The sequence below is a fragment of the Marmota marmota genome, unplaced genomic scaffold (assembly GCF_001458135.2).
Source record: "Marmota marmota marmota unplaced genomic scaffold, marMar, whole genome shotgun sequence".
NCBI classification, from domain to species: domain Eukaryota; kingdom Metazoa; phylum Chordata; class Mammalia; order Rodentia; family Sciuridae; genus Marmota; species Marmota marmota.
Window position 1 is genome coordinate 15,319,448 of NW_026000101.1, and position 20,846 is coordinate 15,340,293.

The 20,846-nt window shown below is 43.3% G+C and overlaps 1 protein-coding gene and 1 non-coding gene across 4 annotated transcripts in view; one reads left to right on the plus strand and one right to left on the minus strand.

Annotated features, from left to right (window-relative positions):
- Positions 1-285: 285 nt before the first annotated feature.
- The window catches only part of Fbxo10 (F-box protein 10), a 53,392-nt gene continuing 32,831 nt past the window's right edge, over positions 286-20,846 (plus strand). For 2 of the 3 annotated variants that reach the window (XM_015492309.2, XM_048783353.1), the window contains exon 1: positions 387-512. The gene's annotated coding sequence lies outside the window, so the exon portion shown is untranslated. Of the gene's footprint in view, positions 513-20,846 lie in introns of all 3 variants that reach the window. The other variant, XM_015492308.2, reaches the window with a different exon arrangement.
- On the minus strand, positions 17,898-17,970 carry Trnae-cuc. The gene has a single exon. It is a non-coding gene; the product is annotated as a tRNA-Glu (tRNA).

Consider the following 20,846-nt stretch of genomic DNA (forward strand, 5'->3'; position numbering starts at 1 on the left):
CAGCCGCTAAGTGTACGTCCACAAAGAAAACACCACTTCCTGAAATAGCCCATTATGCTGTTAGATAACTCGGGTGCTTGGAAGAAGCTTCTTTGTATTGACCCCCCAAGCACGCCTCCTTGCAGTTTCCGCCCACCGATTCTATTTTCTACCCCTTCTGGGGCCACGCAATGTAAGTCTGCAGCGTCCTTCCCCAAGCTCGCTTTGCAGCACCCGAAGCCCAGTCCGCCCCTTCACATCTCTCCCGGCCCCCTGCCGGCAGAAATTCCTCCCCGCAGCAGTGGTCCGGAGCCCAACCCGCGGCCAGCCGCCGCTCCCGGCAGCCCCAGTCCCGCGCGTCACGTGACGCGGCGGCCCGCACAAGCCGCCGGCAGCTGTCGGCCCCAGGCGGGGCTCGAGGGCGCCAGTCCGCCCGCCCCTGGCGCGCGCTGCAGTCCTCCGGCTGCGCTGCGGCTCGGCGGCGGGGGCTGCTTGCAGAGCACCGCGACCGCGGCCCGAGGACTCCTTACGAGGTAAGCGGCGGCCGACGCGGGCCCAGGGTGACCCACTCCCAGATCTGGAACTGCCGGGGGAGGGCAGGGGTGCCTCGAGGCTGCCTCCCGGGAACAGCGGGCGCTTCACCAGGCGACCGGCGAAGCAGGCGCCGTTCCGTCCTGGCAGAGGCTGAGCGAGTGGTGGGGCTTTGGAATGAGGGGCCTGGCTCCTGGTGAGGGGGTGCTCTAAAGCCACCTGGAGCCTCTGCTGGAGGAGCTGTCTGGTTGTTCTCTTGTAAAACCACCCTGCTGGGAGCCAGTAACTCCGCGGTTGCCTCCAGCCCTGGGGCTTTGCGAGTGTGTTAAGTCCAGGAGGAAACGTGCGACTCCGGATGGAAAGAACCTGCACCTAGGAACACGAGCAAGTCTGGGGCGGGGTACCCACTGGGTCTTCTGCGTTTTGTACTAGTGGAAAGTCTCTCTCTTTTAAGGAAGAGGGGTAACCCTTGCCTTGCCTTCCTCATGGGACTTCAGTGAAGAAGAGATGGGAAAGCCAATTGAAGAGCCAGAACTCCGGAGGCGTTCAGCCCAGGGTTCAAGTCCTAATTCTTCTACTTAGTAGCCGTGTGACCTTGGGCTAGAGTGAAACCTCATCTGTTAAAAGCAGAAAATAATAGTCCTTTCTCATACGTTGCTGTGAGGATTAAATATAAAGGACTTAGCGTGGCGTTGGGCACAGAAAGCTCATTACATAGTGCTGTTAATATTAGCATTGTTGAAGTAGTAAGGTTTAGTAGAATAATCACACTTATATGTGGTCCTAATACAGTGCCATTTTGGTCTGTAGAATCCTTTCCCCTTTTGTCATTCTGGGCCCCCTTTGCCTTCTGTTTTACAATGGCATGTGAACCTGTTGTTCCTACCAAATGAGTCAGGCAGGATAGGAACATTAATTTACTTGAGCAGATGGGTATCAGATTCCCTTTGGGAGGGTGGGGGAGAGAAAAGTGCCAGGCATGTGCTGCCACCAAAAAAAGCACAGTACAGTGATTGACTGTCAGAACTGGAAGCTGCCTGGAGAACCACGTAATCCAGCTGTCTCCTTTCGCAAACAGAGAAACTGGACCTGGAATGAGGACAGGACTTTGATTTTGCTCAGGACTCAACAGAGTGTTGGCACTGGGTGGTGGAGAGGATGTACATCTTACCAGGCACTGTGCTTTCCCTATGTTCTAACATAATTCTTGCTTTATTCTACAAATAGTTACAGAGTCCCTACTGTGTGTTTGTACACCCACCAGGAACCGGAGATAGAGTTGTGAATGAAACAAACATGGTCTCTGTCCCCTTGGGGCTTTTTCCATAACTAGCTATGTTAGTTTGAGGATATATATGTTTTATAATAACATAAACATTATAAGCAATACGTTTTATAATAACAATAAGTTCCAGCTCCCAGCGAGCTTGCCTCATAGCAGCTGGCCCCAAGGGACAGCAGTACATAAGAGGCCTGAATTGTTTCATGATCCCTTGCTGTTCCACATCCCTTGTGGAAGCCTGGTGAGATTTTAGAGACTGGAGAAAACGCTGCTTTGTCAGAGCTTTTAGGAAAGGATTTCCTTCTGGTCTGGAACACTTGGACTTCTTTGTCTTTCTGGTTTTAGGCCTCTTCTTGTTGTTAAATTTCTGAAAAGAGCAACCCTTACCATAATGCCTTCATTCTGGTTTCCATGGTTATCAGGGGAATTGTATTTTTATGATAGCACAAGTAGCTATTAAGCAATGCTTGGTCAAGTCCTCAACCACTTCACCCAGGATTTGTCTTGGATTTTTGTTGCTTTTCAGTTGCAATACAGACATACCCTCCTTTCTCCCTTTTTTCCCTCCTCCTTTTCTTCCTTTTTTTCATTCTTTTCTTCAACAAACATGCACTGGTGGCAGGGCCAAGAGACGTGGGAATAAGAACAGATAAAAATAGAGAGAGACCCTGGCCTTGGGGACCTCATAATTGATGGAGGAAGAGTTGGGTAAACTGAGGACATTGCCACATCAAGAGGCAGATCAGCAGGTCTCTGATAAAAATGTACATGGAAGCCAGCAAGAGCTCTCTGAGGCAGGAGGGATAGTGACCCCGGCGCTTTTCAAAGGAAATGTCAAAGAAACTAGTTCTTTTTTATGGGCCTCAGTCACACAGGAACAATAGATGGTGTAACAAGCATTTTGTTCTTTCAATTTGCCTTAATGAATGAACCTTCTCTTGAGTCACCTTCATGGGCTTTGTTTGAGATGCCTGTTCATTTTCCTCATTACCCTCTGTTAGCTTAATGATTAGTTTCCCACTCATCTGAAATGTTGGATATTGTATACATAAAGGTAGGATAAAGAGAGACATTAAGATTTTGTCTATTAATTTAAATGTTTAACCAGTGTGTCTCATTTCACAAGTTGGGTTCTAATGCAGTCACAGAGTTGTTGTTGTTGCTTTTTTTTTCCCCCAAGTAGTTTCCTAAGTCCTCTAATGCCCTCAGTCGTGAGAATTCCAAGCCCTCTGGAAGCTTATGCAGTCTATAGGGGTTAGTCTTAACCATCACTGTCCAGAGGAGAGAACAGTGTCTGACTGGCGTACCCACTTTGTTATTTCTGACACAGCTATATGGTGTCACTATTGAGGAGCTGTCCTGCCTGGTCCAAAGATGTGTGGATGTGTGGTCATTGCGGCTTGACACCCTTTTTGGTCCAGAACCCTGCCAGCAGTATCCCATGCTTGGATTCCCAAGTTAGAGCTTTTTTCTTTTTTTTTTTTCCCCCCCAGTTTATGCTCACATTCTTAGCTATTTTCCCCAAAGCACTGAAATGGACTGAAGTTGGGAGCCACCGTCCCTCCCATCTGAAATTGGGAACGGCATCCTCAAGCCATGGAGGCTGGGAGGGCTGCAACCTCCACATCCTGACAGGTGCCAAAGAACCCAAGATCTCCAGCTTCCTACCCCCACCCTGTCTAACCTAGGCCAACTAAATTCTCCAGTGTATATCACCTGGGTTTTGTTTCTATAAATTGTAACTGCTTCCGTGAGACCTGCAAAGAAATAGTCTAGCTGCTCCTCTCCCTCAGTTCAACCAAATTGCATAAAAATCACTATTCATTTTTCTTTTGCAGGCGGGTGGCTGAATGTAGCCAACTGGGATGCAGGCAGTGTCTCTGGGCTAGGCTCTTGGCAACAGCACCATATGCTGGGCCTTGTGCTGTCACCAGGCTGGGTTTCCCTGGTCTCCTGGAGTCACCCGAGACCATCCAAGATATCCTATTTTCAAATCTTTTATCAGAGCTTAAGGGCTCAATAACTTTTTTTTTCTTTTCCTAAATTTAACCCAAGTCCTTTTAGTAAATTAGTTCCACTTCTCTTCAGCATTTTAATTAACCAAGGATTCTCAGGAATGGCAGCCTTCAACAAGATGTCCACTCTAGGACTTTGGGTACCTACTCAATCTTACTTTTTCACATGTAGGAGGGACCCTCAGGTGACCCTTGACAACACACTTCTTGTTCTCTGGAGATTGTCTCTGCCTACACTCCTAAGAGATTAGACAATGAAAATATACAGGACTGAAAATTTACTTGACATATATCTTAGAGGTTTGGGAGGCAAGGTTTTAATTTTTAAATGAAGGATTTTGGCCAGGGCCGGGGCAGTGGCACACACCTATAGTCTGAGCTACTTACGAGGATCCCTTGGGCCTAGGAGTTTGAGACCAATCTAGGCAACATGGAAAAATCCATCACCCCGCCTTGTCTCAAAAAGGAAAAAATAAAAAGCTGGTTATGTGATTGAAGAAAAAAGGAAGTCTTTTCAATAGTTCTCTGTTTTTCTAAGAATCAAACAATGATCAATATATTCCGTTTTCTTTATTATGAACTTTTTTTAGTATGAAAAATAACAAATATGCATACAGGAAAAAAAAATCCACAAAGGTTTATAAGGGAAATACAGTGTAATCACCACCACCTCAAGAACTGGACGTTGCCAGTACATACGCAGTCCTTCCTTCCAAATGATAACCTCCTCCCCTAGAAGAAACCACTATCTCCACTTTTATGGTAACCATCCTTTGTTTTTCTAAATAGTTTACTTCCCCATGTTTACATCCCTAAGCAGTGTAATTTAGTTTTACTACTTTAACTTCATATGTGTGGAAGCATACTGTTTGCATTTTGTTCGACTTCTTTCGCTCAGATTCTTGCTTGTGGCATCTATCCACATGGCAGCCTGACTGACTTTCATTGCTGATAGTGTTTGATGGTATGAATAGGTCAGAGTGTGTTTATTCATTTTATGATGGATGGACACGGATTGCTTACAGTCTCTGACTGCCAGGAATATCCATAGACATTTTCTGTGATGTATGTGAATGAGCTTCTTTCACATACATTGTGATTTCTCCTTTGAGCCATAGGTATCTAAGAAATGCATTTCTTAATTTCCAAACTTATGAGTATCTTCTGGTTATCTTTGGTTAATTGATTGTGGTCAGTGAACTTGTTCTATATAATTTTAATTTTTTTTGAAATCCTAGTTAAGTCTATATTTATGATTAGTTTTTTTTTTTAATAAATGTTCCAGGTGTGGTTAAAAGTAATGTGCATCCTACAGTTATTGGATTCATTGTTCTATATAAAACCATTGTTATCACGTTTATCGATCACATTCAGGTCTTTGTTCTTATTTTTTGCCTCTATGAGATTATACAGTTGTGTTAAAATATCCAACCATGATTATGAATTTATCTATTTCACCTTTTTTTTTTGCTTTATGCCTTTGAGCCCATATTATCAAGTGCATATAATTGTAAAACTGTTATATCTCCCTGGTGAGTTAACCTTTTATCCTTAGGAAGCTGCCCTTTTTTATCCCTAGTAGATTTTTTTTTTTTGCCTTATATTCTATTTCATCTGATAGTAGAACTATGTCACCTTAGTTGATCTGGATGAGTTATATTTTCCTGCCTTTTAGTTTCAACTTTTATGTATCCGTGTTTTAAGATTGGCTCTCATAAACAACACATAATTTTTTTTTTTCAGGGGTTGGGGCAGGTCCTAGGAATTGAACTCAGGGGTGCTCTAGAACTGAGCTACATCTTATTTATCTATCTATCTATCTATCTATCTATTTATTTATTTATTTTAGACAAGGTCTTGCTAAGTTGCTTAGGGCTTGCTAAATTGCTTAGGCTGACCTCAAACTTGTGATTCTCCTCCTTCAGCCTCTGGAGTCACTGGGATTATAGCCATGTACCACCATGCCCAGCAGGTTTGTTTTGTTTTTTTTATAGGCTGACTCTTTGTCTTTTAACTGGAACGGTTAGTCTGTTTTCATTTAATATCACCACTGTTGTGTTTGGGTTTAAGTCTGCCTCCTTATTTTATGTTCTCTATATATTTGTCATGCCGCTCCTCCATTTTGTTTTAGCTTGCTTTCTTCTTTTGGTTTTTTAAAATCATTTTGTTTTTTGTGTTTTTACTTCTCCTGTTTTGGATGTTATATACTTTCTCTTCTTTAGTTACCCCAGAAATTTTAATTTAACCAAAGTTGATAGATTAAAGTTAGATGTGATATCCTTACTGTTTGGGGGGACTGTGCGGGGATCTTAGAAACTTGAATTTCATTTATCCCCTTCACACCTAATAGTAGACTAGTTGCAAATACAATGTATCAGCTTTGATTAGAGTCGTTTAGGGACCTACAAAGGAAAAAGGAAAGAGAAGAAAGAATTTACTTGAGAACTAGGTATTTGCGGGAACTGGTTGCACGTGATCAGCTTAGACTATCTGAACTTTAAAAAGAAAATCTCTCCCTCTTAATCCCTCAACCTTGCTTGTCTAAATTTGGCCACATTCCTCAGATGATCTATCCTGAGTTGCCCCCATTCCTGGCAAGGGGGATGGATATTCCAATTGTCTGTTTTGGGTCAGGTATCATCTTGTGTAGTAGAGGACTGAGGCACAGCCAGTGACAGCTCCATTAGGACTACATGGACTGGGAGCAGAGTTCCTCTAAGAAAAATAAAGTGTGCTGGACAGAAAAAAGTTATACCTACCACATCTACTACACTGAGTAATGAATGGCTGGGAAGTGACAGAAGGAAGAGGGTTAGAGGTTACAATTGGAATGAACTCAATCTGTATAAGAAAAAAGGGGAAGAGGTCACTGACAGGGAAGGAAGGAGACAGGAGGAGTGTGGTCTGATAGTTCCTTTGACCACCAGCCACTGAGCACAGGTGGGACATCTTGGTTGTCTGTAGCAGCAGAGGTGAGGGAGGGCTGGTGTAGGGCTGTCTGGCATGTGGATGTAGTCAACATGTCAGCTCTGGTGCTTACTGTTCTCACAGTTCTTTCCAAGTGAAACGTATACATTCATGACTCCTGTTCATATACGGGTAACCATGTTTTCTCCCATAAACTTGTGCTCCATCTCCACCCTCTAATCAAAACTTCCTGGACCAGAGATAGACATCAGAGGCACGAACAGCCCCAGTTCACAGGATCACCAGGGACCTGTGATGTGACCAGTGGGGAAAAAGAGATGCATGCTGTCTCTCAGAAATTTGAACTGGGGACTACTGACAGACAAGTTGAAATGGTAGAGAGATAGTGAGATAGAGAAGGGGCCTTTGAGGAGTCCTTGCAAGATGATGGTGATGAGGTGGAGAAAAGTTTGTGTTGAGTCCAGGTAAAGAGACTGGAGCAGGCCCAGGCAGAGTGGCTGAGGTATGAGATGAGTAAAGCCCCATGGACTTGAGCTACTGAGGGTCTTGGAGCTGCTGTGGATCCAGACTTTTCATTTTGACTCTGAGAGACTTAGCCCTCCCAGGGTCCTTTTCTTCCATTTCCATAAGCTCCTATAATCCTTAGTAGACCACAAACACCCTTATAATAAGTGCTACCTTATTTGCACTTTCAGTAAAAAGACTGCCTAGAACAGATGTTCAAAACTTGGGGGGCATTGCTCACCTGGGTTAATTTTTTTTTTTTGCTTCCAGTGCTGTTCCAATATCCTCTTCTGCAGAACATAACATCTTCTCTTTGCTGTTGGATGATTGGGAGCTATAAACCTTGTTGCCTTGGTTATAACAGTGGGGTCTGGACAACCATTGGCTGGCCAGGTAGTGAGCAGCTGCCTGTAGGCTAGCAGCGAGTGTAACTCTCTTTGGATCTCTTCGTTCCATACCTCACAATAGAAAACTCTGACTTAACTGATGGGTATAACTTATTTTTCCCCCTAAGGTGTAGATAGGATTGGCTTAAAATGTGATGCAGAGGGGCTGGGGTTGTGGCTCAAGAGGTAGAGTGCTCACCTAGCATGCATGAGGCATGGATTTGATCCTCAGCACCACATAAAAAAATAAAGATATTGTGTCCACCTATAACAAAAACATAAATTTTTTTTAAAAATGTGATGCAGAAGCCAGGTATGGTGGTAGAGCCTGTAATCCTAGCAACTCGGGAGGCTGAGGCAAGAGGATCACAAGTTCAAAGCTAGTCTCAGCAACTTAGGCCCTAAGCAACTTAGTGAGACCCTGTCTCAAAATTTCAAAAAGGGCTGGGGATGTGGCTCAATGATTAAGCGCTTCTAGGTTCATTCTGTGGTAACACCCCCCATCCCAAAAATGTGATGTAGAGAGAGAAAGAGAAATGGATTTAGGGAAAGGAAGGAGTCATAGGAGAGAGGGAGTCCATCACCATTTGTTGTGTGTTTACTAAGCATCAGGCACAGTGTTAACTTCGTTCTAGCCATTCTTTCCTTTCATCCTCCTAACAACTCCCTAAGGTAGTATTACCCCCATTGTTATAGATGAGGAAGCAGAGATAGAGCTGGTCTGACTCCACTGAATGTGTAATGTCACAGTAAATTAACCATCACTTGGTGTGGAATTGCCTCAAGCTGAGAGTGATTAAAGGGAAGTGGCTGGGAAACAGATTGTGGCTGGAGAGGAGCAGAAGATGGTGGGAATGGGACCCCAATCAGATAGATCCCTTCTCAGACCAGACTGCCTGGAGATAGGCCAGAGGGAAGCAACCATAACGTATAGGTTGGTTTGGGTCCACTTGCCAGGTGGGGGTGCCCTGGACTCGTGGATTCTGGCTTGAGGTCCTAAATCTTGGGGCAAGGCTTCCTAACAGAGAACTGTCGGTCCAACTCAGACATTGTACAATACTCAAGTGCATGTTAATTGAAGGAAACGTCATTTCTATTTGATGGTCTACTGGTGTACATATCTGGGATGGTGAGGCTAATAGGCCCTATACTATTGTTTCACAAATTAATGACCCCGGCACTGCAAGATAGGACCTGGGAGGTGGTGGAAAGGCTTTGGACTCCATTCCTGTTAGGAACCTACCTGTACTGCTTAGCAGCTCAGTAAAATTTGAGGTACTCCTGGAAGCTAGGGGTAAGACTACCCCTGCATTCTGAGTTGTTGGAAGTGCTCTTGAGAGTACCTGCCATTTAGTAAGCCCTTAAAACTCCTTTTGCTGGCCCCTCAGGGTTGCCCATAGAATTTATGTGAGAATCAGGACTAAAACACAGTCTTAGGATTCCCTGCCCCATGCTTCTTCCTAGGAGAATCATGGTGAATAGGCAGTGAGCTGAAAGAGGGGAAGAAGGTCCTGTGGCTTCAAACCCCTCAGAAAACACCTCCCTTACGTCAGAACACAGCATTCTGGGTAATGGCATCAAATGTCAAAGCTGAAAATAAGAAACAGCTGGTTATTTCACAGGGCGTAGAGAGCTGAGGTTTGAAGAAACAGTGAAAAGCCCAGCTGAAATGTTCATCACCTCCAAAGTTTTCAGTTTTGTCTCATTTCCAACAGTGTGTGTAGGTGGAGAAGTGCAGGGCTTTTGTGGTTCATATTTTACTCTCTAGTCCTTAAGAGCAGTTTCAAACCCAAATCCACAAAAGTAGACAAATCTACTTTGATTTTAAGATTTTAAACCATTAATCTATTACAGTTGTTCAATTAATACAGTTTGTACTTACACTGGTACTTTGTATGCCTCACAATATTGAGTAACCCCTCCACCCACCTCCCAACACACACTTTTTGGTACTAAATAGAGTTCTGAGCTTCCCTAGATCATCCCCCATCCCTTTTTTTTTTTTTAATTAAAACCTAAGCTCCCACCATTTTTGTACTGAGATTGCCAACTCTGATTTTTTTATTATTATAATAATCATGGTACAAGAACACAGAGTTCAGTCACCTACCCTCAAGATTAGCCAGTGAAGCAGAGGCAGAACCCAAACTAGAATGTGAAGCCCATTATGCCCCTCCTGTCCAAGTCATTTAAGCAGGAGGGATAGAGCCTTTTGTACAGGCACTCAAGGCAGCTTCCATTGCCCACCCAATTAACTAGTAGCTCCCATACCCTTTGGAAGGGGTGTCTGTGTGAACCAACTGACCACTCTTTGTTTGCTTGTTCTTTTGTGGTGCTGGAGATTGAACCCAGGGCATTGTGCAAGCCCTCTACAAACTGAGCTATATCCCCAGCCCACAAACTGACCATTTTTGCTATCACTGCAGACTCCTGGAGCTGCAGCCAGACTGAACTAAGAACCGTGTCCTAAGCCTGGCTGGAGGCTACCCACTCAGGTCTTTTTCTGATGCTGTCATCTCCTCTGCCTGCCCTTCATTCTCTGGATATCCTAGTCCTACCCATATCTCAGGGTCTAGCTCAGATGCCGACTCATCCGTGAAGCTTGGTTAAAAACAAAGACCTTGGATGAGCCTGGCTTCAATGGCTCCAATCCTCTCTTTCCAGTAGAGTGATTTGAGGAAAGGCCATTAAGTTCTCTCAGGCTTAGTTCCTTCATCTGTGAAATGAAACAATAACTACTTTAAATTAGTGCTTCTCAAGCTTATGGTGCATATAAGTTCCCTGGTGATCTTGTTAAAATGCCAGTGCTGACCTAGTAGGTGTGGGGTGGTGCCCAAGATTTGCAATTTCTAATAAATACCTAGATCATGGGAACACATTTTGAGTTGCATGGTTTTGAAGAAGTGTTGAGAGAATAAAATGAAATTATGTATGAAAGGCATTCAAGATGGTGCCTTTTAAACAGTGGTGCTTAGTCAGTTGTGGCTGCTGCTGTTTTTGTTACATTCTATTATTATTGGCTGATTTCCCTGGCTGGAAGTCACATTTTTATTCCCCCGACCCCCGCCACCCCTAGGGGGTTGAACCAAGCGCTATGCATGCTAGGCAAGTGCTCTCCCATTGAGCTACATCCCCAGCTGTTTTTATTTATCTATTTGTACTGGAGATTGAACCCAGAGGCACTTAACCACTCAGTCACATCCCCAGCCCTTTTATTTTGAGATAGGGTCTCACTGTCTGAGACTGGCTTTGAACTTGGGATCACTAAATTTTTCTTTCTTTTTTTTGTGCGGTGGGGGAGGTTATCAGGAATTGAACCCAGGTGTGCTGAACCATTGAGACATATCCCCAGCCCTTTTTAATATTTATTTTGAGATAGGGTCTTGTTGAGTTGCTCAGAGCCTCACTATGTTGATGAAGCTAGCTTTGAACTTGCAATCCTCCTGCCTCAGCCTCCTCTGCTGCTGGGATTACAGGCGTGCTCCACTGCACCCATTGGGCTTTCCCTTTTCTTGTGGCACTAAGGGCTTTTCCCCTTGTACTGTGTTTCATTTTGTTTTTGTTATGCATTTTTGGGCGGGGGCGGGGTTGTCATTACTAGACTTGGGAGCAGGATCTTTGATCTGTTTCCCTATTGACCCCTCATGGTGCTTACAGTGTGGTCTTACATACAGCCAGTGTTGAATACACACTTGGGCTTTATTTACTTTTTTTTTTATTTATTCCACAGGGATCTATGTGGCAGTGAGGTGGACAGAGTGAGTGGTGTTGAGGTATCAGATAACAGCATAATCATTCATTTATTCAGTATTGAGCACCTACTGTGGGCCAGTCATAATACAAAACAATGGTAAAAGCTTCTGCCCTTAAAGGAGCTTACATTTTACTTCAGGGAGACAGGTAATAAATAAAGAAAAACATACTTAAAATCATGAGCTCCTTAGGAGCAGAGAAGGTGTTTAATTCACCACAGTGAATTTCCTCATGGTGTTCAGGCCCCACACCAGCTGGCCAACGTGGGTCTGCATGTGCCCTTTCACTGTTCACATAGTTGGTTCCAGTGGGATAACTGGGTGTTTCCTCACGTCCCCTTCATTCACCCCACAAATCCACTCATACAAAAGCATTAGTGAACTGCAAAGATGTTACTGGCAGTTTTGTGAAGGAGTCAAAGAAAGAGCTTCACATTAGGCAACTTGACTGTATCTCCATAGTTCCCCTCCAACCACTGTTCACACCTAGGTTTCCCCTGGTGGCCCTTTTCACCACACTGCTTCAGCTACAGGTTCTTCAGGAACAGACACCTCGGTTCCTGACCCCAACTACCCACCCGTCATGATGATCAGCAAACTAAACAGCCCAGAGAGCATACCTTTCTCAGAAGCAGTGGAAGTACAGACAGCAAAACCAGACAAGGCAAAGCTTTCATTTCAGTGCCTTCCATACAGAGTTCTGTAGTTTTCCGAGGGTGTTCATCTCCACTATCTCCTTCGTGAGTCCTTTTCCGTCGTGCACCCGTTAGACATTGGACTAGCCAAGGACTTGGTCAGGAGACCTCTTCTATTTTGTCACTAGTAATCTTCTCTTAAGTTATGTTTAAGATATCCTCCAGATATTCAAATGTCACTCCCCCAGAGACCTTCCTTGACAACCCTATCTAAAATAGCCCCTACACGCACATGTACCCCTTAGCCTGCTTCGTAGTATTTACATTAATATTTGTTTAATTTGTTGTCTGCCTCGGATGGTAGGGACCTTTTCTTGTTTACAGCTTTTCAGTACTTGGAACAGTGCCTGGCGCATAGACAATGAATACTTGTTGAATAAATGATTGTTTTCTTTAGAATTTCTCAAAATCTCCATGAGGTGTGGCAGGGCAGCCATCTTTAGCCTCAGAGAGGTGAGGAAGTCCATCAACCCTGTGAAGTTCAAAGACTTGCCTCAAGTTACAGGACTAGGAAGCAGGAGAGAGAGCTTGTTGAGAGCCAAATCTTATGAGACTCATCTCCCCAGAGCGGGTCTCTGCCTCTCCTCCTGAGACTGGGGACACCAGATGGCCTGGAGCATGTGGATTCCTCCAGTTACAGGGGACGTTATGAGGGAGTCAGATAGACACCCTGAGCCCAAATCTTGGGAACGTAAGAAAATGAAAGTGTTTGGGGCCCACCGCAGCACCTGCTCCCTACCTTCCCAGACAGTGTTTTTCCAGTTTCTTCTCAGGCAGCACACTCCAGGTGCGCAGGTCCTGGGGGATGTTCGTTACTCTTTAATTTCACACTGGAGGCCCCGATGGCAGGTAGGAAGGGCAAAACTTGAAGAGCACATTTTTAAAAAGTGTTACCTGGTTTTAGAAACCCTGTTGCTGCGTGGATCCCCATGGGTTGGTGTAAGACAGTAAATAAATGCCAAATGGAGCAACAGGCAGTGTGGCATTTGAGAAAGGAAATCCGCATCTGAGCTCACAGTGGGTCCTAAGGGGAGAATTATTGGCTTCATTCTAGATTCAGACCCCTGGAGTTAGGGACAGGGACTTATTTAGAGGAAGGCGAATCTGAAGGATAGAAACTAACCTGCTGGGTGTCCTCTTTCCCTGAGAGGCCTGCTGTAGCTCATTTGCTTCCTACTGCAGTGGGCTTCTTGGGCCCCCAAGAACCCTGAAGCCCCAGGAGTTTCTGTGTCAGATGCTGTCTTAGTCTGTTTTTTATTGCTATAACAAAATATTTGAGACCAGGTATTACAAAGAATACAGGTTCCGACAGGCATTGTGACCATGCCTGTAAGCCCAGCAACTTGGGAGGTTGAGGCAGGAGGACTTCAAGCTTGAGATGAGCCTGGGAAACTTAGTGAGACCCTGTCTGGCAGAGGAGTGGGGAAATTTAAAATCTGGGGATGTAACTCAGTGGTAGAGGACTCGTGGGTTCAGTCCCCAATATCATAAAATTCAAACATACAGGTTTATTTAGCTTATAGTTACAGAATGCAGGAAGTCTAAGAGCATACCTATAGTCCTACCTACTTGGGAGGCCAAGGCAGGAGGACGTACTGAACCCAGGGATTTGAGGCCAGCTTGTATAGCAAGACCTGATCTTAAAAAAAAAAGAACAACCAAGAGCCTGCATTTGCATCTGCTGTGCCTCTGGTAAGGGCCTTCTTGCTGCATCATAATTTGGTGAAGGCATCACATGATGAGACCGCACTGTGCTAGCTTGGGTCTCTATTCCTTATTAAGCCACTAAGACCATCATAGGGCCCTACTTTCATGACCTCATCTAATTGTGATTACTTCCCAAGGCCCAACCTCCAAATATCATTAAAATGACTTTGGAGATTAAATTTCCAACACCTGAATTCCCAGGGACACACTCAAATCATAGCAGGTACCCTTGCCCAGAATTTCTTTGTTATTATTGTTATTATTAGAGCTTTATGGTTATACATAGTATTAGGGTTCATCCCCACAAATTCATACATGCATGGAAATTGATTTCACTTCATGATCTCCCCCTTTTCCCTTCTGTCCTCCCCCCCCCTCTCCCATTCTCCTTCCTTTACTAAACTTCCTTTTGCTCATCTGTTAATTTGTATTTGATGGGGATCTTTATGTTACCCTTCCCTCCCCCTTTCCTTTATTTTTATTCTAGCTTCCACATGTGAAAGAAAACATTCGACCTTTAAGTTTCTGGGTTTGGCTAATTTCACTTAGCATGATATTCTCCATTTACCAGCAAATACCATAATTTCATTCTTTTTTATGGCTGAGTAGAACTCCATTGTATGTATGTATGTGTATGTGTGTGTGTGTGTGTATATATACACACACACACACACACACACACATACATACATACACATACACACACCACTATTTCTTAATCCATTCACCTGTTGACGGGCATCTGGGTTGATTCCATCCATAATTTAGCTATTGTGAATTGTGTTGTTATAAACATTGAGGGTTTGCCCAGAATTTCTGAGATACCTCCATGTCATCTTGAGGAAAGAAATTTATCATTTAACATTTGCAAAATTGTGAGTTTCTGCCTTTACTCTTCCATCTAACATACCTCTCCTGGATGGACTGCCTTAAAAGGTATCTCTGATCACCTCCTGAGAAATCGATAATAGAGTACCACCTCTGAGCCTGGCATTCAAGGTCTTTACCCACGTGAAATGAGTAAGAGGGGAGAACCTCAGTGTTCCAAGGGGACAGAACTGAGATCAACTGGGGAAGTAATTAAGAGCTAGACTCTGGCTCAGTTTGGGGAAGAATACTGAAGTCACTGTGGAATAGCCATAGAATGGGCCATCACAAGGTGTCCAGGGGCTTCATAATAGTGCCCTTTACAGTTCCATGTGCTCCATCAGTCAGGAATAATTAAGTTATGCTATAGTGCTATAGTAACAAATTGTCGAGTTGTTGTTTGTTTGTTCTCTTTCTCTCCTCCCCCCGCTCCTTCTCTCCCTCTCTCCTTCTCTCCCTCTCTCCCTCCCTGAAACTGGGGATTGAACCCAGGGGTGCTTTACCACTAAGGTACATCCCCAGACTTTTTTTTTTTTTTTTTTTAGACAGGGTCTCATGAAGTTGCTTAGAGCTTTCTAAAGTTGCTGGGGCTAGTGTTGAACTTGAGATATTTCTGCTTCAGCCTCCCAGATTGCACCTGGATACTACCCAAGTTCTTAATGCCTTAACTCAAAATGAAGGTTTATTTTCCATACCCCAGTCACTCAAGGATTCAGGTTACCTGGGTAGTCTTCATATATTGCCAGTTGCAGAACCAGAGCTGAATGAGAATAAGCTCTGGAGGATCTTAAATGCTGTAACCCAGAGGTAACACGTATCTCTTCTAAAAACCCATTTGCTAGCCAGGCTCAGTGGCGCATGCCTATAATCCTGGCGACTTGGGAGGTTGAGGCAGCCTTATCTCAAAACACAAAAAGGGCTGGGTATGTGAGTAAGTGGGTAAGTGTCCCAGGGTTCAATCAGTGGTAGGGCGGGTAGACATTAGCTAATTCTAGGCATATGGCCCTGCCCACCTTCAAGAGTGACAAGAGACCAAAATCTCATCAAGTGCCTGGAGGAAAAACTGGAAATAATCAAAAGGCATCAGTTACCAACAGATGGGCATTAGGTCACCACCCTCCCCCCACCCAGCATGGGTGCTGGAGATGGACCCCAGGGCCTCACACACACTACAAGAGCTTTTTTAATCATCACAATAAGTCTTTGGGGTGGTATCAAAATCCTCAATTTATGTAAGAAAACTGAGGCCCAGAGTGGTTAATGGACTTGCTCAAGTTCACTTCCAACTTGATCCCAGGTCTTCTTTGAGATAACTGCTCTTTGCCTGACGCAGCAAAGGCCACATTACTGAAAGGGTTGAAGCTAAGGAGGAGAGCCATATATTAAGGATGCTGCATCGAGGTATGGATGGCGGGTGGCTAACACAATCTATAGACAGCTTGTTAAAAACACACATAATTGTTTCTACTCTAGAGATCAAAATTCTGGAGGCCTGAAGCGGTGCTAGGAACAAGCCCTGGGTGATTCATAGGTAGAAAGTCAAGAGCCATGATTAAAGATCTATTTCTATGGGAAGTCCTACCAAATCTGGCTCAAAGATTCTCTTTACTCTGGAGCTCTGTAAGCTGCAATAGTGCTTAATTCTTTCTGTCTCATGTTGATATTAGCTGTGTTGATTTGCTTATCACTTGATTTGCTTATCATTTTTTCTCATCCCAGTGTCCCCCCAACTCCTGAAGGGCCATGTGGGAAAACAAATAAACTGAGGAATGAAAAGGATTTTTATTCTTTAATTTCTTATGCACATTGAGACCTTAAGAATCTCTGTGTAGATGGCACTGGCCTATAATCCCAGCAGCTCAGGAGGCTCAGACAGGAGGATGGCGAATTCAAAGCCAGCAACAGCAAAGCACTAAGCAGCTCAGTGAGGTTGTGTCTCTAAATAAAATACAAAATAGAACTGGGGATGAAGCTCAATGGCTAAGTACCCTTGAGTTCAATCCCCAGTACCCCCCCCCCCAAAAAAAAAAGAATCTCTGTGTAGGCTGGGCATAGTGGCACACACCTATAATCTCATTGACTCAGGAGGCTGAGGCAGGAGAATTGCAACTTAGTGAGACCTTGTCTCAAAAAAATAAAAAGAACTGGGGTGTAGCTCCATGGAAATGTGTACCTGGTTCAACCTCCAGTAACAACAACAACAAAAGAATATGTGGAAATTTCTAGGTTGATGCAGCTATCTCATGGGGAGGGGGGTGATCCCAAAAGCTCTGTTTACATAGTAAATTATGTAAGACTAAGAAAACACTAATTATTCACCTAAAAATTGGAGGTAAAGACTTGATGGAAAGAAATTCATTTCTGCTTATTAAAAGCAGTGTTAATAAGTTTGTACTTTTTGCTAGATATTAGATGCTGTATTGGATTTTTGCTGTATTCTAACTAAACTGTGGCCTAGGTTTTTGTTAATGGGCTGTTGAGTAATCGTGACAAACCCATCTGGGACCAAAATTGGCAGTGCTGGATGCTATGAGATGTAACATGGAGCACACAAGGGGTTGGCTGGGTGGAATATGTGATAGTAAACTAGGCTGAAGTTGGCAGGGAGGCAAGCTTCAGTGGCCAGCACGGTGATTGTAATGTAGGTAGTATTATCAAAAGTTCAGTCCTGTCCCCGGTGCCCATCTAATAATTAGGACAAGGTTTTGAGAAAAAGGGGAAAGAAGTTTTATTGCTTTGCTAGCAAAGGAGAAACACAGGATTTCTGTCCCAGAAGCTGTGATTTTGCCTATCAGGGGAAATAGGGTTTTTAAAGAAGTGATTCAAAGGCTACATTTCAGGTGTGCCTTCTCAGAGGTCATAATTCACTTGTGGACTTGGGAGATAGCCATTTCTTAGAGTCGGCTGATTCTGTCCCTGAGGTTTGAATTACTTTACTCCTATTGGTGTAGTTTTTTCTCAAAAAAGATAATTCAGCCTAGGATGGGACAAAGGGTAATCTTGCTTCCCCCAAAATTGGGAAGAAGGAGAAGAAAAATGGGGGGTCAGTTTTTAAATAAGGCTCATAGGTAAGCAGAAACAATTTTGTCCAAAGCATAGATTGGACTCCTGTTTCATTAATAGTGATTTAAATCACATGCCTCCAAAGAATTGGAATATTAGCAGAGGTCCCAGGGAGAGGCCTGCATGAACAGACATGAAGCCTCTTACCTGGAAGGCTATGTAGATTAAGGTTAGCTTGTTCACTCTTTTGGTGGTGCTGGGGATTGAACCCAGGGCCTCATGCATGAGAGGCAAGCACTGTACCAACTGAGCTACATCCCCAGCCCAGCTCATTCACTCTTAAACACCTACCTGTCAGAGTTGTTCCTTGTAGAAGGAAAGAACTTCTTGGAAAGTACATAGTATATGGCACACCCTGGAAAAACAGTACCCAGTTATACTCAGAAGAACTAATCAGAAAGTAGGACGTGGGGTGGAGAACAAGAGGTCTAAGAAGAAGTAGGTCAGAGCTCTTATAATGATCAAAAGATATTCCTTCCAGATGCAGCAATTGGTCCTGTTTAAAATGAACTGGCCCTCAGGGATGAACTGTTTGGATAGTAGATGGTTTGCATACTTTCATATGGGAAATTATAAAAATGGGGATAATATAATTCTTCTAGTGATTTTAAATTGAAGTCAACAGTTAATAAAATATGTACTAGGTGAGCACTTTACCACCTCTGAGCCACAACCCCAGCCTGAGGTGTTTTTTTTTTTTTTTTTTTTTTTTAAGAGGATAGAGACATTCAAAAAGAAAAGTGTAAACTGTGTGGGGACATAGTGTGATGGGGGAGGGGATAGCATCTATTATATGGAAGGAGGAGACTGAGTCTGAGCTAGTTAGCAGAAGTGGCCTGCGTGAAGGGTCGGGGCTAGATAGAAGAATTATAATATGTGAAGTCTTTGAATTCAGAGAACCAAGTACAGGTTACCAAGACTTATATGGAGATAGCAAAATAATATTTTTTATTACTTTGTAACTGAGGGGAGCCAAGAACATATGATCATCCCTCAGCATCTGTAGGAGATTGGTTCTAGAATACCACCCCCTGCCCCACAGCCACACAACCACAAATACCAAAATCTGCCAGTGTGCAGCAAGCCCCTCATGTAAAATGACATAGTATAGCTGGGTGCACACGCCTGTAATCCCAGTGGCTCCAAAGGCTGAGGCAGAAAGATTGTGAGTTCAAAGCCAGTCTCAGCAACTTAATGAGGCCCTAAGCAACTCAGTGAGACCCTGTCTCTAAATAAAATACAAAAAGGGGGTGGGGATGTTGCTCAGTGGTTAAGCATCCCTGGGTTCAAGAACCTGGTACCAAAAAAAAAAAAAGACATAGTATTTGTATATAACCTATGCACATCCTCTCATATACTTTATTTTTTTTTAAATTTATTCTAATTTGTTATACACAACGGCAGAACTCTCATACACTTTAAATCATCTCTGGATTACTTATATAATACCCAATACAATGTCAGTGCTATATACATAGAGTGCTATATAAATAGTTTTGTTAAATTGTACTGTTTAGGAAATTGACAAGAAAACGTCTGTACCTGTTCATTACAGATACAATTTTATTTTCAATAAGCAGTTGGTTGAATCCATGGATATGGAACTGTGGACTAGAGGGCCAGCTGCAGCTGGCAGGGAGGGGCTTATTGAGGCTGAATTGTATTTAAACCCCTCAGAGTGGCCCTGCTGTCAGAGCTCCTTCTTCATGCAAATAGCACTGTGATAAGAAAAGCAACATTTGAATTATAAAACAATTAGAGACAGAGCCCTGTAAAGCTTTCTGAAAGGTCTTGAGTAAAGTTGGGATGGATGTGGAATGCAAAAATGAGACCTTGTGAGGGAAATAGGTTATGTGAGAGTCAGACAAAAAGGTTATTTCAGCTTGCTGAGGGTGCTACTGGTTGGTTGGAGATAATGATAAATCATCACTTATTGGCATATTTGATTGAAAGAACCCACAGGCTGGAAAAACTCAAAACCCTGCTCTCAAAGGGCCTGGGACAGTGGCACAGGAGTTATCTCAGTGCCTTATAGCTAAGAATGCTCTTCTTGTCTTGAAGAGTTGGAACTGAGAAGGGAGTCAACTTTGGGTGTTGAATCTTCAGAAATAAGTACCCGGATCCTACCTGAAAGAAACTCACAGTCCTATGGAGGATACAGAAGTCCACCAAGTAGGCTTAGAAAAATGATCAGGCCAGTAGAAATAAGCAGGTCTGATACCCAGGTTGTGGTTCTGAAATATAACCTCCATTAAAAGAAACTAGGACAAAAATATATTGAATTGATTTTTGACAAGAGTACAAAAGCAATTCAATGGAGAAAGGCTAACCTTTTCAGCAAGTGGTGCTGGGACAGCTGGACATCATAGGCACACAAATAAATAAATACATAAATAAATTAACTTCAATCTGAACCTTATCTCCAAATAAAAAATGGATCATAGGCTTAGGTGTAAAATGTAAAAGTATAAAACTTTTAGGAAAAAACGAGAGAGAAAAATCTCCAGGATCTAGAACTAGGTAATAAGTTCTTAAACTTGACATCAAAAGCATAATTCATAAAAGGAAAAAATGTCAAAAATGTGTTGGTGGTGTGGTGCAGGCCTTAGGATTGACAAAGAGATCAGGGAAACAGAATAATAGCCTAGAAATAGATCCACACTATTGATAGCTGCATAGGAAAAAAAATTTAGAAAATGAACCTCAATCACCCCCTCATGCCATATCAAACATTAGTTCACAATGGATCATAGAACAAAAGTAAAAGTTAAAAACCACAAAGTTCATAAGAAAATATAGGAGACTGTATTTATGACCTAGTGATTACCAGAAGTTTTCCAGTCAAGAAAAAGATTAATAATCATGAAAGAAAAAATGATAAAACTAGCTAGGCATGGTGGTGCAAACCTGTAATTCCTGTAACTCTGAAGGCTGGAGGATCACAAGTGTGAGGCCAGCCTGGGCAACTTATCGAGACCCTATCTCAAAATAAAATTTTAAAACGCTAGGGATGTAGCTCTGTGATAGAGTGCCCTGGTTTCAATCCCCAGTACCATCCATACACACACACACCCCAGAATGAAAGAAATGGTAAAACGAGAACTCACTCAGTTTACAAAGTTCTCATCAGAAGATTC